Source organism: Lathyrus oleraceus, chromosome 3, assembly GCF_024323335.1.
Source record: "Lathyrus oleraceus cultivar Zhongwan6 chromosome 3, CAAS_Psat_ZW6_1.0, whole genome shotgun sequence".
NCBI classification, from domain to species: Eukaryota; Viridiplantae; Streptophyta; class Magnoliopsida; order Fabales; family Fabaceae; genus Lathyrus; species Lathyrus oleraceus.
The window spans coordinates 503,605,577-503,616,670 of NC_066581.1; the positions used below are offsets into that span (position 1 = coordinate 503,605,577).

Sequence of the window (11,094 nt, forward strand, 5' to 3'; positions counted from 1 at the left end):
CCAACCTAATTCATGCAGAACCCTAGAACGACGCATTGGACTGCACTCAAAAGAGTGCTCAGATGCTTGGCGAGTTCATGTGACAAAGGTGTCTTCATCTCGGCGACCGCCCCACTAAATTTCCACGCGTACTCAGATGCGGACTGGGCGGGCGACAAGGATGATTATATTTCTACCACTGGCTACCTATTATATCTTGGCAGCACGCCCATCTCTTGGAGCTCTCGAAAACAGCGTTTTGTTGCTCGATCGTCCACAGAAGCAGAATATAAAGCCTTGGCTGACACGGCGAGTGAGCTACTATGGGTCCTTTCCCTACTCACCAAACTTGGCCACACTCCAACAGCCAATCCAGTCATCTATTGTGACAATCTTGGTGCTACCCATCTTAGTGCTAATCATGTATTTCACTCTCGGATGAAACATATAACCTTAGCATACCACTTTGTTCGAGAAAATGTTCAACATGGAAAATTTCGCGTATCCTTTGTTTCTACAGATGATCAACTTGTTGATATTCTAACCAAACCCCTGCTTCGTCCTCAATTCGATTACTTACTGTCCAAGTTGCATCTCTCATTCAGACCATACAACTTGCGGGAGGATATCAATAATAATAATAATTAGAATTTAATTTTCTTTAATTATTATGATTTATAAATATGATATTGACCTATTATTCACTCACCTAATTAGTGGAGAGTTTATAACAAAGTTATTAGCCTGACTCTTCTTTAATTATTATGATTTGTAAATCTGATATTGATCAATTATTCACTCACCTAATTAGTGGAGAGTTTATAGGAAAGTTGTTAGTCTGACTCACTCCATTTAGATTTACTTAGGTTTACTTGGGTTGTATATATACATGATAGTAACTAATGAGTAAAGAATGAATTCTTTAAACAATTCTTTTCTTTCAATTTCTTATAAGAAGAACTCACCGAATTCATTCTTCGATTCGAATAGATACAAACTCTTTTTCTTTACTTCTGAACCGCTCTTCTTCTTTTGAGACCTCCTCATTCTTCTTCTTCGTTTGCTTCCTCTGGTTGTGCTTCTGGTTTTCGATCTCTCCGGTTTTTGATATGGAACATTCAAAGCTGGTGATGCAGAGTGAAATTTTTTGATGCAGAATGGAGAAGCCTCTTGATTGAAGATAGGTGAACATTATTTATAGACCTTTCCTTCCTCAATCTGTTAGAAATATAACTGAAATTTTTGAGTTAGTTAGCAATCCATGAATTAGTTAGAAATTGCAACTTAAATGGAATTGAAGCTGAAATTGGAATGTAAATTCAGAAATCTGTTATAGGTTAAACGGTTAACTGTTAGATGCTGAATTGATAGGTTAGTTGGGAGTTTAATTAGGTATGTTAGTGTGAAGAAAATGAATTGTTAGAAAAACTTGTTAACTAATTCAAAATGCAGTTAAAGAAACAGTTAGATTGTAGTTAGTAAGTTATTTAAATTGCATCAGTTAGGTTAAATGGTTCCAAGTCAGTTAAGGCTTGAACTTCTATTAAGAGTGAAAGGTTATTTACACTATTAGATAGTGTTTGTCCAATTACCTAGAGCTTTTACTATAATGACTTAGGAAAAAACTCAGTGAGAAAGAATTGTGACCAAATCTATTAACTTGTTAGTCCCCAATGATTTTCTATTAATTTGCATAATTGTTGATGATTACCTTATCCATTGTTTTTGAACTCTTGTTAGTGATGTAATCGTGGACTCTGCTCAGTGAAATAGGAAGTTACATGAGCTATTATATTATTAATTATGCAGTATTGAAAAAACAGTGGATTGCTAGTTAGAATAGGGATGGCCATTAGCAAAACTTGGCTAGCCATTAGCATGTTAAATGAATTATTATGGACTGTTGGATGATTATTAATGTTGTGTCAATTGTGGATTTGTGTGATGTTATTGAGTGAAATGCCATGCTTATGGTTTGTGAAATTGACTCACTTATGTTTTCTTTTGTCTTTGTAGGCAACCATGTACCAAGCCAGGCATAATCAAAGCTATTACAAGTCAACATGGTGAAGACGATGGATGAAGAAAGATGAAGATGAACTTTTAGGATTGTTAGATGGTGTTGATTTTGGTCAACTGTTAACCGAAAAGTCAATAGTTAACTAAAAGTCAACATTACCATAATGTTCAATTTTTGTAAATATGCTTATGGATAATGTAAATTGAAATGTAAATGTAATAAATTTGCATAAAAAGTTGCTTCTTGAATCCATGTTTCATTAAAATGAGAATTTCCCACCAAAATCAAGTTTGAATTCAATATGTGTATTATGAGCAAATTAACTACAAGTGTGCTAATGGGAATTGAAAGGTTATAGATTAAATGGAACCGTGAATGACATGAGTACATGAATGCCACAATGTCTAGTATCAAATGGACCAAAGCCAAATACTAGATCAAACAAAATAAATAGAATGAAACTTGAATTGGGGTTTCAAACCATGTGAACAAGGCCAACAAATCAATCACCAAAGCTCCATAAGCAAACTCAAACCAATGCCCCCTAGAACTAGGGTTTCAAAAATCAATAGATAAGCTACTATCTGCAAATCTCAAGCATCCAAATCAATGAATCACAAATAACATGAGCTAAGCAATACTAGGGCTACAAACCAAATGATCCAAAGCTTGACAAAATCGACAACAATGCTCCAAACAAAAGACCCACAAATAATTAGGGTTTCCATGATCAATCAAGGAAACCATAAAGACTTAAACCAAGGTGGCCCACAAAGTTAGGGTTTCAAGGACCAGATGGTCCATCAAGGCCATTCCAAGCAAACTAGGGTTTGCATGAAATAAGTCAAGATGTAGTCCCCTGAGATTAAGCAAAACCAGTTTTTTATTTATAAGCTTTGAATCTATGATGTTTATGAGAAGGTATTAATATGAATGCATGATGTATATGAATGAATGCAGATGAATCTCAAGTCATAGGTCAGATGAAAAGTGAAAAGGGGAGGGCAAATTTTAGGGTATGACAAAATTGATTTGAGATCGATTACCATCAAATTAGTGTGAAGCCAAAAGATATTCCAAATACTACATTAGGAACTTGATATGGTCACTACGAGTATTCAGTGATGTTTCCCAGTGTGTCTAATGTGCTAGATGCATTAATGGAACACATGAATAGGATTTTCCATCCTTACTTGGACCAGTTTGTAGGTGTGTTCATCAACGATATTTTGGTGTACTCCAAGTCAGATGAAAATCATGCAGAATATCTAATAGTTGTGCTAAAAACTTTGCAAGAGAAGAAGTTATATGTGTTGGATAAATAAATCCAGCGTCACCCTTAGGGATTCGAATGGGCTTAACATCCCAACCCATGGCGCTTAGAGGGAGCTTACAAACCTCGCTTTAGGTGCAGCCCCTGAAGGGCTCATACTATAAGGAAATAAAGTTGCACCCTCACTAACAGCAATTGCTTTTAACTCAGTGGTAAGCGCTTGATCCTACAATATGTGAAGTTTTCCAAGTGTGTGCTCTAGTTGCTTGAAGTGACTTTCCTTGGTCATGTTATTTCTAGTGGTGGTATTATGGTTGATCCGTTGAAGGTTGACGCCATGTTGAACTGGGAGACTCTGAAGTCTGTTATAGAGATCAGAAGTTTTATGGGCTTGGCTAGTTTATATTAAAAGAACAATAAATTATTTTTGACGTTATATATATATATATATATATATATATATATATATATATATATATATATATATATATATATATATATATATATATATATATATATATATATACCAAATGAGAAACAAATTGATTATGATCCAAATAATTAATCCCAATAATTAAGCAAATTGATTATTTCCAAAAATAAAAATATCATCTTAAACAAAAAATAATTTAAAGGGGACAAATGTCATTCATAATCTTTTTTTTTATTTTATAATTTTTAACCATTTTATACATAAATCCATGATTTTAATGAATTTTTTTTTTTGAATTTTTTATTTATAAAAAACGAAAATTAATTTTAAAAAATGATCAAAAAATGCAATATTTAATTAATTCTTTGGATATAATACAAAATAAATAAATAGAAACAGTAAAATCAACATAAAAAGAGACACATTAAAAATGAGAAAGGTAAGATTTTAACTCAAGACTTCTCATACTTGTACCTAAAAATGAGATTTGAAGTCAAGACTTCTCATACTTGTACCTCCTAGACATGCCCTTCTATCAAATGGGCCAATATATTTAATTAAAATAAATGGAACTATAATACTAATATTAGAAAGAGTTAACTATATTAATAATATTAAAACCTCTATAACTTCATCAATTTATACTTTATTAAGTAAATACTACCCCTAATTAATTGATATTTTTTAATTAATAAGACATGTTATCATGATTACTAACCCTACTGAGTTTCCTAAAAATTAATAGTAATACCCTTTTTAGCATGCTCTTATAAATTATGTTTTTTTTTCAAAAAATCTAAATTATACCATTGAACTAAAAAACAACTCCTAAGAGGGACTAAAAAAATCAAAGTGGTCTCCCTTTGACTTTTTAGGTCATTTGACCAGATGTCTGGTTCTAGATGTGTTAGTGTCAGCTGAAAATGAAAATGAAGAGGTGATCAAAATTTGGGATACGACAATTACCCCTATTTAATCAACTTCAAATTAAGAGGATGATGACGATGAGCCTTCATCTTCTCATGGTGAAAGATGATTAAATATAGAGAGGAACCATAATTTTGACCATGTAGTCAGTGGATTTTGAGAATGCGCAAGGATTGAACAATCCTTGATGCTCTATTGGCATCTAGACCAACCTTTGATGGGACCCAATAACACCCTGGCGATTAATTTCAGCCCATCCGAGTGAAATTTGCATACAATTCCTATGATAATCCGATCATGTTACTGAAATTAGGTAGGACTCTGATGATCCTCTGGTCGTTGTTTGATAAAATCTTCGTAGAACCCCTGATAAAACTCCTAATAAAATCCTTGGCGAAATTCCTGGTAAAACCCCTGATACAACTTTTGATGGGACTTCTGGCAATGAGATCCTAATGCAATCCTTTGACAAATCCCTGATGGACCCCCTAGACTAAATCCCCGATGATCAGTTTCAACCTCTCCGAATGACACTTGAATATGATTCCTATAATCATCTGATCATGTCACTGGAGTCGGATAGGACTTTAGTGATATCACAATCACTCTGGCTGAGACCACTCTGGTGAAACACCTTGATAAAGTTCTAGTAGACCCCCTTGATGACCATTTGATGAAACTTCAGATAGACTCCCTAGATGAAACCCTTGATAATTTTTTTTTTTATAAAATCCCTTGATGAAACCCCTTGATAGAAATTTGGTGAAACCCATTGATAAATCCATGATGAAACCCCTTGATAATAACCCTTTGTTGAAACTTCTTGGTAAAAACCCTTGATGGATAATGCTCTGATGAAAACCCCTTGATTGAACCCCTTTGATAAAATCCCTTGGTAAAATTCCTTGACAAACCTGGTATATGAAACGTGTCCCATGTGTGGGATAAGTTAATAAGCTGGAGATGTGGGAGGTGAAAACCCGCTCAATAGTCGATAATGATCACTCGGGATGGCTGACTACTAGATAAATTCCTTTGACGACTCACAGTGGGTGAGTTTGCTGGGGAAGTCCTTTATCGAAAAGGCTCTATGGAGATGTTACTTACTGGGGAATCCCAATAAGCATTCCTGCTTGGGGAATTGTACTGGTATAGATGGGGATTGAGAATTCAGTCGTCTTTGGTATAAGAACCGATAACTCATTATTGGCAAGAAAATTGATGTAAGACCCGAAAGGACTAAAATGAATAACAACAGTATAAGAATTATAAAATAAGATGACAAATTATGTAAGAATCGGAGTGACTGGGTGACAACGGTGTAAGAACCAAAGTGAAAAATAAACAGTGTAAGAACCGGTGTGAAAAACAAACGGTGTAAGAACCTAGGTGAGTTTCAGCGGTATAAGAACCGAAATGGATGTACAACAACAATATAAGAACCGAAGTGACTAGATGTTAACAGGGTGTGAACCAAAGTGACTAGATATCAATGGTGTGAGAACCAAAGTGACTAGATGTCAACTGTGTGAGAACCGAAGTGACTAGATGAAAATGGTTTAAGAACTGAAGTGACTGGATGGCAACGGTGTAAAAATCGAAGTGACAACGGTAATAGAACTTCTTGCTGGGTAGTTCTCTAAGAAGACAGGTTTAAAAAAGGAGATTGATAAAAAAAACTCAATTTCTTTATTGGGGAAGACTAGTGTCACATAAGACGACAATCTATTGGGGAATATGGTTCTAAACGAGGTTCCTTAAGGAGCACGAGTGTCGGGGAAAGTCCTAAGACATCCTTGTAAGGATCTGGTGAAGGAATTGTATACCATTAGGGCATACCGAGGACAATGTTGCTAAGTATTTTCTTCTTGGAGAATGAACTCCAAGGATACTTGCTAGGGACTTGTCCTTAAGACCGATTCAATAGGGTGTACAATGAGAAACAAGCTGGGGAGAATCTTGGACTGAGATCTATCACCTACTTAGCTAAGGATGGATCTAGACTCTTATGATGAGTCATGAGTCTCAGCCTATTCTATGTATGTTATGCTATGTTATGCATGCACATTATGTTATGTTAAGTATGCATGTTTAGAGTTTGTATGACGTAGGGTTCCATATTTATGGATATGTTATTCCTGATATGATGCATGAATGAGATGTCATGGGTGATTTTCCCATGGATGATATATTCTTTCGAAGAATTAGGATTATTTTCTTTTGGTGAAGATTTAAGCGGGACCTTCGGGAAGTGGCTTTTGAAGGATGGGTTCTGGAATTGTTAATGAGGATGGGTTTTATGAGGAGGCCAAGTAAGGTTGGGCTTTATGAGGAGGCCAAGTAGGATTGGGAATAAGCCAAATGAACGAGTTGATATGCATGGTTAGATTATAGAGCGTATCGACATGATTAATGCATGACAATAATTTGAATGTTTCAACAAGTGCCCCTATGGTGAGTCATGGACTGTTAGGGCTTAGAGAGGTTGCTTGTATTACCAAGCTATTTGTCAAAAAATGGTAGTGGGGCATTGAGCTAGCATAACTTCCCGATATTCGTTGTGAACTTGATGACTGATGATTTATGAAAGAGTTTGTATGTGCATCTTGAAAGTATTGAAAGGGATTGTCCCCGCAGTATCCTACAATTGCCCTAGCCTGTTAGGTCTTTGACGAAATTCTCCTTAATATGAATTTGAAGCATCTTAGCCATGCCGTGCACTTGAGACGACCTGCCATAGTATTAGCCTTGGAGAGATTCGTCCTTGACTAATCGAGCCTTGGAATGATTTGTCCATGATAAACTGTTCTTTTGAAGCATTCTCTTTTGATCAAGCCTTGCAGTTGTCTGCCCTAGATTGATTGAGCCTTGGAGGGTATTGCCCTTATTTGTAGGCCTTCTTGAAAGAGTTTCTTGAAAAGAAACTTGGATCCCACCATGCTATGGTATGACTTTGATATGGACTGCCCTAATGTATGTTTCTTCAAAAGTATGACCCTGATTAGATGACTTTTAGAGTGACCGGCCTTACTATGGCCCTGAGTTGGTATGCCCCCAGTATGAGAGTCTTGAAAGAGCTTGCCCCTGATCATTAAAGTCATTGAGGTGTTTTGACATAAGTGTGTCAAATCTTAGAATGCCTGAGAGTGAACTTGGATCCCGCAATGATGTGACCAAATGAGAAACAAATTGATTATGATCCAAATAATTAATCACAATAATCAAGCAAATTGATTATTATCGAAAATAAAAATGCCATTCTCACATATGGATTTGTTCATGTTTGATTTTGCATTGGTTTATGGCTTGTGTTTGATAGTGAAAACTTGTTTATTAAAATGTGTTTGCTTTGATTTTGATCTGGTGATTGAGAATGGGTTAATATTGAAGGTTGTTTGGATTTGGATAGAATGTAGGGATGAATATTGGGAGTTATGTGGTTTGATTTTTGTGGAGATGTTGAATGGGATGATAATTGGTTTTTATATATCAGAAAAACGAAGGTTTCTAATTTGTATGTACAATAGGTGGATAGTGTGTACATGTAATATGTAACAAGTTAAGGCTCAAATAAGAATTTGACTGGGTTTTTGTGTACGTAGATTGGAAAAATAATGGTTTGTTTTGAGGGAGTAATATGTACCTCTTATGGAGAATATGGAGTCTCCTATTTATATTAGAAAAATAGGTTAAAGATATTAAATTATCACATTAAAAGTGAATAAAAATTATTAAAGTAAAAAGTTAATGTAAATAACTTTTTTCCAAAATGAAACTATTTTCTAAATTTATGCAATAAATCAAATATTTCATTTTCATGATTTTTAATTAAAATAAAAGTTTTCAAAAAATGAAATAAATCATAAAAAAGGAAAAAAATAATTAATAAATAATAAAAAATGAAAATTAATATTAAAACAACAATAAATTATTTTTGACTTTAACCCTATATCCTAAACTATATATATATATATATATATATATATATATATATATATATATATATATATATATATATATATATATATTATATATATATATATATATATATATATATATATATATATAAACAAAGTAAAATCAACATAAAATAAAACACACTAAAAATGAGAAAGATGAGATTTAAACTCTAAGACTTCTCATACTTGTACCTGCTCTTCTACCAAATGGTATATTTAGTTAAAATATAATCGAATTATAATACTAATATATTAATGAGAGTTAATTATATTAATAATATTAAAATCTCTATAATTTCATCAATTTATATTTTATTAAGTAAATACTATTCCTAATTAATTGATATTTTTTAATTAATAAGACTTATTATCCTAATTACTAACCCTACTAATTTTGCTAAGAATTAATAGTAATACCCTTTTTAGCATGCTCATACAAATTATATATATTTTTTCAAAAAATCTAAATAATACACCTGAACTAAAAAATAACATCTAAGAGGGACTAAAAAAATCAAAATGATCTTCCTTTGAATTTTTAAGTCATTTAACCAGATAACTGGTTCTAGATGTGTTCGTGTCAGCGGAAAATAAAAATGAAAAGGTGGTCAAAATTTAGAATACAACAACACCGACACGTTTTCCTACCATAGCCAAAACACCAAAATATCATAACACCGAAATATGCAACAAACATATGCCTACCAAACACCACAACAATCATTTTTCATTTCTCCAACGAATCATTCACACCAATGTCTCTATTCAATCGACCATGTCGCTCACCAATAACCCCATCAGCACAATCCAACTACATCGCTATGGGTCACAAACTCATTTATGGAAGTGCATCGATGCATACACACGACTTCTTAGAAATGCAAGAATTTATTAGGGAATCTGGTAATGGTGATGTTTCTGAGACCTCAAGTCCTTGAACGCTCGGGGTAAATCAACATTGAACGCGACAAGTTAGGATACTCAATGGGTGTGGAATCATGACATGTATGACCAACTCGATCATCATAACTAACATTAAAACTATTATCGTATGTAATCATATTTAAATTAAATATTAATATTTTGTATTCATTATATTTATATAATTTATCATTTAAATTAAAAAAATACATTGAGGCGTCAGATTAATTGACACCAGCTCTTCATCTTTAAATTCAAGCGCCAATAGAATTGATTAGATCTATAGGAGACCTAACTCAATTGACATCAACACTTATTTTTTAAAGGCGACCGTCATGTCAACAACACTATCTTTCATTTTAAAATGAAAAGTGAATTATGTTGAGAATTAATCAAAGAAATGAGTTATTTGGAGAATAAATTTAAAAACTCAATTATTTACATTAAAAAAAAGTTTTTAATTCAACATTTCAAGATTAAATGTTATTGCGTCTAAGTAGGGAGGGACGGATGCGACATTGAATATAGGAATTGAGTTTTCCTCCACTTAATATATTATGACTCAACATATTATGAGTATGTAAAAATATAGTTAATTGATCCATATACTAGAGCTGTATACTAAAATCAAATTGCACTGAACTAAAAGAATTTAATAATTTAAAAAGTTTATAAATTGAATCATATTTTATAAACAATTAAGTTCATTAAACTAAAATTAAAATTTTGTTTAAAATATTTAATTAATTGTTTTGAAAACATTATTTTAATTTGAAATATTAATTAATTTAATATTATATTGAAAATAGTTTTTTTTTGTTGAAAATGAAAAAAATGTAATTTTTTTTTGGAAATGAAAAGATTCCTGCAACAATTATTTTGTATATTAAAGTAATTTTTTCTTGAAAATAATAAATAAGAAAATTCTGTAAATAAAAAATATGTTTATTCTGATAATAAAAAACTTTTTTTTGAAAAATATAAAATAATTTTTTTATTTTATTCTAAAAAATTTCAAAAACTTAAACCTATTTAAAAATGTAAATTGATTATAAAACTAGTTATAACTAAAAATTGATTCTAAAATAGTTTTAACTAATTAATAATTAACATAATTTTTATTGAACTTTTATCGGACACATTCAAATACTAGTAACGGTTTGATATTTTAAATAAAAAGGAGTAGACTCAACTTTAGAACCAGGAGTAATAACGGTTTGATATTTTAACTAATTATAAACCGAATAAATGAATTTAGTGTAGTAGTAGATTCAACTAATTATTTAAAAATTGTAGTAAAATCAAAACAGTATAATCTTAAGGCGTAATGCTATAAGCGTTAAATGTAAAAATTTCTTAAAAATTTAACATTATTAAATAATTATATAAACTTTCTATTTATAGATTTTTCAACACGTGACGGCAGAGGAGATTTCGAACGTCAGTAGTATGAGTAAGTGCCAACCCATGATGAGTGTAATCCCTCTAGATTCTGCGTCAGCATTTTTAGTACGTATCCATCTCGTATTTTGAACCCTTGATTTGTTACTCCTTTCTTTCTCAGCAACAACTCACCCTCAAC

At 32.3% G+C, this 11,094-nt stretch overlaps 1 long non-coding RNA gene across 1 annotated transcript; it reads left to right on the plus strand.

Moving 5' to 3' along the window:
* Positions 1-928: 928 nt before the first annotated feature.
* Positions 929-2,247, plus strand: LOC127128407 (uncharacterized). Its single transcript, XR_007805891.1, has 2 exons — positions 929-1,163; positions 1,996-2,247. It is a non-coding gene; the product is annotated as an uncharacterized LOC127128407 (long non-coding RNA).
* Positions 2,248-11,094: the final 8,847 nt, after the last annotated feature.